This window comes from Bos indicus, chromosome 10 (genome assembly GCF_029378745.1).
Source record: "Bos indicus isolate NIAB-ARS_2022 breed Sahiwal x Tharparkar chromosome 10, NIAB-ARS_B.indTharparkar_mat_pri_1.0, whole genome shotgun sequence".
Lineage (NCBI taxonomy): Eukaryota > Metazoa > Chordata > Mammalia > Artiodactyla > Bovidae > Bos > Bos indicus.
In genome coordinates this window covers 92,840,632-92,848,803 of record NC_091769.1, presented here as the reverse complement: position 1 = coordinate 92,848,803, position 8,172 = coordinate 92,840,632, and positions in this window count along the sequence as shown.

Here is an 8,172-nt window from a genome sequence, read left to right as displayed (position 1 = left end):
AACTAATATCAGCATCAGATATATGCATAGCAATTCAAAAAAGAAATGTTTCCAAAACTGTGGAAGTAGTTTGGAGCTAGACATTTCATAAAATGTTTATTGTATTTTGTTTAATAACCACTTTTTATTTCTGTTTGCCTTTGAATTCATTGATTCTAAGTAAAAGTGCTAAATACCTTAACAGATGAGGCTTGCAAAGTCCCAAACCAGGCAAAAAGTTGGGACAAGTTTCAGTTAAGCATTCTAAGTTTCTGAGTAAAACTTGGTTGGAATTCTAGCCTTCTGCAAATCCTCCATGTTTAATAATTATGCTAATAGCTCACCAAAACAGTATAAGTTATCTAAGAATAAGGCAAAACTTTGGAGTAATCCCAAAACAAGCTTTCAAGAGTTTTTCTTTTCCAAAATATGAAGGCATTTGTCTTTTTTTTTTCCTGGTGTAGAGTCTTCATCTCAACCAATGATGAAAATGAAGACACTAAAATGTTATTTAGTAATTACAGTTACAGATTATTAATATGGATTCACACAGTTATATATGCATGCATCCTAAGTCACTTGAGTTGTATTGAATCTTTGCGATCCTATGGACCAGAGCCTGCCAGGCTTCTCTGTCCATGGGATTCTCCAGGCATGAATACTGGGGTGCATTGCCATGCCCTCCTCCAGGGGCTCCTCCTGATCCAGGATTGAACCTGCATTTATTACGTTTCCTGCATTGGCAGGCAGGTTCTTTACCACTAATACAACCAATTTGCCATTTAGCAAATGAACTGCGTTTACTCTGTTATGCAGAACATCTGGAAAGACAAGAAAATTTAAGTTTGTTAAATTGTCAATCCATTTTCAGTTCAGTTCAGTTCAGTCACTCAGTCGTGTCTGACTCTTTGCGACCCCATGAATCGCAGCACGCCAGGCCTCCCTGTCTATCACCAACTCCCAGAGTTCACTGAGACTCACGTCTATCGAGTCAGTGATGCCATCCAGCCATCTCATCCTCTGTCATCCCCTTCTTCTCCTGCCCCCAATCCCTCCCAGCATCAGAGTCTTTTCCAATGAGTCAACTCTTCACATGAGGTGGCCAGAGTACTGGAGTTTCAGCTTTAGCATCATTCCTTCCAAAGACATCCCAGGGCTGATCTCCTTCAGAATGGACTGGTTGGATCTCCTTGCAGTCCAAGGGACTCTCAAGAGTCTTCTCCAACACCACAGTTCAAAACCATCAATTCTTCGGCACTCAGCTTTCTTCGCAGTCCAACTCTCACATTCATACATGACCTCTGGAAAAGCCATAGCCTTGACTAGATGGACATTTGTTGGCAAAGTAATATCTCTGCTTTTCAATATGCTATCTAGGTTGGTCATAACTTTTCTTCCAAGGAGTAAGCGTCTTTCAATTTCATGGCTGCAGTCACCATCTGCAGTGACATTGGAGCCCAAAAAAATAAAGTCTGACACTGTTTCCACTGTTTCCCCATCTATTTCCCATGAAGTGATGGGACCAAATGCCATGATCTTCGTTTTCTGAATGCTGAGCTTCAAGCCAACTTTTTCACTCTCCACTTTCACTTTCATCAAGAGGCTTTTGAGTTCCTCTTCACTTTCTGCCAGAAGGGTGGTGTCATCTGCATATCTGAGGTTATTGATATTTCTCCCGGTAATCTTGATTCCAGCTTGTACTTCCTCCAGCCCAGCGTTTCTCATGATGTACTCTGCATAGAAGTTAAATAAGCAGGGTGACAATATACAGCCTTGACATACTCCTTTTCCTATTTGGAACCAGTCTGTTTTTCCATGTCCAGTTCTAACTGTTGCTTCCTGACCTGCATACAGATTTCTCAAGAGGCAAGTCAGATGGTCTGGTATTCCCATCTCTTTCAGAATTTTCCACAGTTTATTGTGATCCACAGAGTCCAAGGCTTTGGCATAGTCAATAAAGCAGAAATAGATGTTTTTCTCACATTCTGGATATCTGGATGTATTGATCGGTTTTTCCATTTTCATTACAATGTTAGGCATCAAGTAGATAATACTTCACTGTAAACTAATTTCAGACAGCCATTGAAGAAAATTTTCAAACTGTGCTTTGCTTTTTATCCAAAGCATATTTCTCATATATTGACTAGCTTCCCTGGTGGCTCAGATGGTAAAGAATCTGCCTGCAACACAGAAGACCCAGGTTCAATCCATGGGTCAGGAAGATCCCCTGGAGAAGGGAATGCATACCCACTCCAATATTCTTGCCTGGATAATTCCATGGATAGAGGAGCCTGGTAGGCCCCAGTTTATGGGGTTGCAAAGAAGGGACACGACTGAGCGACTAACACTTTCACTTCCAATAGATACTGACTCACAGAGAAGTCTTCAGAATAACTCATGATGGGAGGCTAATACCTGTCGATCTCAGATAAAAATGATACACTTAATGAATCATCAGAAAGTAAGGTTTTGGAGAAATAAGTCCAAGAACAAACTTACCACCACAATAATATTTTTAAAAAGGAGACATGAAAACAAGCCCACATATTCTTTACCAAAACTTCTGCCCACTGATCTACAGGGATTGTCTAAAATCACTTGACTGGCTTCTTCATCAAACTTGATTTAATATAAAGGAGAGAGAGAAGGGGAAAGAGGGAGATGACACAGGGAAAACTGTAAAACTATGGAATCAGATTCTCTTCTAGATCCATAATGTCCATTATTCAGAAGCCACCACTGGGAAAGAGTGCAGGCTGGGGAGAAAGGGCTCCTTGCTGCCATCTCCACTTTTGTTTATTTTATATTTGAACAGTCCAGATAAGATTTCATATTAAAAAAGGTGAGAGGGAATCTGCAACTATAAGCATTTTGAAAGCGGTCTTCAGAGTATGGTCCCTGGACCAAGAGCATCACCCAAGATCTTGTTAGAAATGCAGATTTTCAGATCTCATCTCAGATCTACAGAATCAGAAACTGTTGAGGTAGGGCTCAGGATTTCTGTGTTTTAGCGAGCTATCTAGTCAATACCTCCAGTACTCTTGCCTGGAAAATCCCATGGGCGGAGGAGCCTGGTAGGCTGCAGTCCATGGGGTCACGAAGAGTCGGACACTACTGAGCGACTTCACTTTCACTTTTCACTTTCATGCACTGGAGAAGGAAATGGCAACCCACTCCAGTGTTCTTGCCTGGAGAATCCCAGGGACAGGGGAGCCTGGAGGGCTGCCATCTATGGGGTCGCACAGAGTCGGAGACGACTGAGGCGACTTAGCAGCAGCAGCAGCAGCAGCTACTCAATACGTTTTGACAACCACTGTATTATATGATTCCCAAGCACCACTTTCTCCAAGAAGCCTTCTGTAACCTAATCTGATACCCCTTTGCCCACCCCCACACCTCATACACTTACCCTACATGCTCACACACATGCTGGGTTGGGTGTCTGTTTTAGTCTATGTGAGCTGCTATGACAAAAAGACCATAGACTGGGTGACTGAAAACAACAAGCATTTATACCTCACAGTTCTGCTGGTCAAGGAGCCCAAGACCAACAGATGCTGGGTCTGGTGAGGGTCTGCTACCTGGTCCGTAGATGACCATTTTCTTCTTGTATCCTCATACAGCAGAAAGGGCAATCTCTGGGGTCTGTTTTATAGGGAAGGGCACTAGATCCATTGACCTCATAACCTAATCACCTCTCAGAGTTATCATCTCCAAATACCATCATCTGGCAGTTAGCCATCAACATATGGATGTGAAAAGGACACAAATACTCAGACCACAGCCGTGCCGTTCTGGGTTTACATCAACCAGAGTATGCACACCATTTTTTGTGTTATTATTTCTTTATTCATCGACCTCTCCTATAGCCACATAAACTCATCAAGAACAGTGAACACGGGATACACTCTTTTTTCCCATTTCTGGCACTTAGCATAGTGACTTGCACAAAGAGGTGCTCAGTAAACATTTACTAAATGAATGATGGGTATATTAATATTTGTGTGTTAGGTTTATTAGTTTATATTATACCTTCTTCAAATAAATGATTTGAACAAGCATATATGGAGTAGGAAACGGCAACCCACTCAAGTATACGTACCTGGAAGATCTCATGAACAGAGGAGCCTAGCAGGCTACAATCCGTGGGGTCACAAAGAGTCAGACACACCTAAGCAACTGAGCACACACACGCACACAACAAACAAGCACACAAATACAACATGACCAAATTAAGCCAAGTAACCAGGGGCTTCCCTAGTGGAAGGGAGGCTCACCTGGTGAGGAATCTGCATGCAATGCAGGAGATGCAGGTTCTATCCATGGGTTGGGAAGAAGGAGATCTGTGGAGAAGGAAATGGCAACCCACGCCAGTATTCTTGCCTGGGAAATCCTGTGGACAGAGGAGCCTGGAGGGCTACAGTCCATGGGGTCACAAGAGTCAGACAGGACTTAGTGACTAAACAACAGCAACACCAACTAAGACAAAGACAATCAAGATTAGAGGGTTTGGTCAATCAAACTAGGAGTCATGCTTCTGTCTCTATTCATGTTTGTGGCACCCAATGGTCACTGCTTGTGACTCTTTAATTCACTGCAAGAGAAACTCTGGCCCTGAGGTTCTTGTGACAGTGGGCTATGCTTCTGACCACAGCACACCTGGGGATGGTCATTTCATTGGTAACAGTAACTTTTAAAATGATGAACTAGGGTATGTATTTCTTGAAATGCATAAATGAGACAGTGTTATTAAGGAAATCCTGTATTTTCCATACTCCTTTCACCACAACCCACAGTAAAATAATACATTTTCCCTTTTGCCTCTTGGACATACATACATACACATACACATGTTTTCAGAAGTCACTGAGCCCTATTCCACGAGTTGTCTTCTGATATTGTCTCCTCTGTTTTATTTTATTCAATTTCATTAAATTCAAGTTTTTTATATTATAATTACATAAATTTCATGACATTATTGGGTTACAAATTACAGTTTAAAGATCGCTATAGTATAATATATAGTATAATATAATATATTGGATGAATCTAATTTAATTAAGTGGGTTAGTTTTTTTGTTTTTCTTTTTAACTAAATCATCATTTTTCAAATGATCTCTTCTCAAACTTATCGTCTCTATCTTCTAAGTGTAGAGAGCACTAGTGAATCCCCCACCACAACCAATTCTTCAGTTGAATTTTCCAGAAATCCCAGTTCTATAGCTTACTAACTATGTGATTTTGAACAAGTCATTGCATTTGTCCATCCTGAGTATTGCTTTCCTTATCTTTAAAGCAAAAGTCCTAATATCCTTTTTGTAGGATTGTGATGAGGGTTAGAGAAAATGCACTAAAAGCAACTTGCCACAGGCATTTAATTGATGATAACTTTTATTATCATCCCAGAGCCCTGAGAAAACCACCAGTCAATATTTTTAAGGCATTCTCAGATAGTCACGTATAAAGGGGCATCAAAATTCCATGCTACAGGAATGCAGACGCTGACACAGAGAACAGACTTGTAGACATAGCAGAAGAAGGACAGAGTGGGACAGATTGAGGCAGTAGCTTTGAAACATGTACATTACCATATGTAAAAGAGACAGCTAGTCGGAAGTTGTTACATAACACAAGGAGCTCAAGCCCGTGCTCTGTAACAACCTAGAGGGGTGGGATGGGGTGGGAGGTGGGAGGGAGGTTCAAGAGGGAGGGGACACATGTATGCTTATGACAGATGCATGCCCATTGTTGTACAGGAGAAACCAACCCAACATTATAAAGCAATTATCCCCCAATTAAATTTTTTTTTTTAGTTCCACGCTACAGATTAAGTTGTGTAGAAATAAAAGTTCCTATCCAAACTATGATTCTATCCCTTAGGAACAATCCCTACCACCCAAAGCAAGTCACACCTGTTGGGAGCTGGCAAGGTCTCTTTTATGATAAACAGAATTTGGATCCTGTAAGCTTTTCCATCTAGCACCTTGCAGCACCAATAAATATACCATCTCTTCTCTCCCAAGAGATTCTTTGGCTTTTAAAGACCCATGTGAGGCCTAAACCACTTGCTACAGCTGCTGGCACAAAATTCCATGTCCTTATTGGGCTTATCAAACCTGGTGTCTGAAGATTACTGGTACCTTTCATTTGCAGAGAGATAGCTCTGAAAAAAAATTAATAAAAATATTGAGGTTATATCTGCTTATGTGATCCTGAGATATTGGATATTTCATAACTGGGCAGAAGCAGACAAAAATAAACAAATTGTAATCCAGGGAGGCCCTTTACATAAAAACTCGGGACCTACGATATCACTTACAACCAGATGCATACCACCACTCCATTTCCAGATGCTGAACATCCATCTATCCGTCCCAACTCAGATCCACCCAGATGCTGAACTCCCAACTATCCATCCCAATTCCACCAGAGTTTTGGAGCCCCTTTAAGAATACTGAAATACACAAAACATGTATTCAAACGTTGAAGGCATAGAAGAAGCTGAAAGAACAATTTGGAGCAACTCATTGCTGAAGCTGGAGCCTTAGGCAGAAATATACCCAATGATCTGGCAAACGCTTTGCCCAAATATATTTTCCCCTTCATTTCCAAATTATGTTCATCTCCCTTTGTCATATCTCTTGAAATTTCACCAAAGATTTTATTAGTTTAATGAGCAGTATTTATAAAGAGAAACTGAGGGTTATGGAGTTGGTATTTGCCCTGGTGACAGGCACACACCAGGGCAAATAAATGAGACGAAACAAATTTGCAATGCCAGGATAAGATCGGAAGATGGATTTAGGACATTATAGAGCATGTTACTTCCAAAGAGCTCTATAATTAAAATTCCCCCATGAATAAAAGTCTAAAAGTGACCCTATCTTCCCTAGTCCAAAATGCTGGACTTGGGCACACTGATGGGATGGTGTCAGTCTGAACACACTGGGGCCCTTGAACTTGGGTGATGGAAGAAAGAGTCACTCAGTGGAAATCAGTTTTCATGAAAACCAAGAATCTCCCAAGCCAAAACCAAGACAAAGCTGAGTTCTCGGTACAGCTCAAGTTTTTGGAGACTTTCTTCCTCTCTCTCTGCATCCCTTCCCAGCATCCTAATAATAATTAGAACAACAATAAAATCATAAACAGCATTAATTCAGTATATCTTATGTGCAAGAGTCTCCAGATAAGAACTATGTACATGGTCGCATATTTCATCCTCACCACAGCTCTATGAATTGGATTATTTATTATCTCTATTCTATAGATGAGGAAGCTGAGGCTTTGAACGGTTAAATAACCAGTCTGTTGTTACACTAAAGGGATAATCCAGAACCATCGAGTTATACTGTTCCCATTTTACATTCTCTGTGGAGGGAAACAGACGAGATAGCGTGATGGGGAGATCTAGGAGAGGTCAGACTCTCGGAAGAGCATTTGGGTACTAATACAGACTAAGTGCTCCCCAGGTGGCACTACTGGCAAAGAACCTGCCTGCCAATGCACAAGACATAAGAGATGTGGGTTTGATCCCTGAGTCTGTAAGATCCCCTGGGAGAGGAAATGGCAATCCACCGCAGTATTCTTGCCTGGAGAATCCCATGGACAGAGGAGCCTGGTGGGCTACAGTCCACAGAATTGCAAATAGTTGGATACATCTACAGCAACTTAACACATATACACACAAGCAGATTGAGAAATGGCCTCCTAAAGATGTCCACAACCTAATCCTGTGGATTTGTTACCAAAGATGGCAGAAGAGACTTTGAAGGTGTGGTTAAATCAAGAGTCTTGAAATGGGGAGATTATCTTGTATTATCTGGCTGGGCTCAATAAAATCACAATGGTCCTTGTAAGAGGAAGGCAGGAGGGTCAGAGAGAGAGACTGGAAGATGTCACACTGCTGGCTTTGAAGCCATGAGTCAAGGAAAGTAAGCAGCCTCTAGAAGCAAGGGAAGGTAAAGAAACAAATTCTTTCCTAGGGCCTCTAGAAGGACCTCAGCTCAGCTGATACCTTAATTTGGGCACTGCCGGCATTCAGAACTAGGATAATACATGCAGGGTTTTTTGTTTGTTTTTATTTATTTACTTATTTTTTTGGCTTCACCAGGACTTGGTTGTCGCATGCAGGATCTCACCCACTGGGCCACCAGGAAGCCCCAAGCACATGTTGTTTAAGCCATGAAGTTTAGG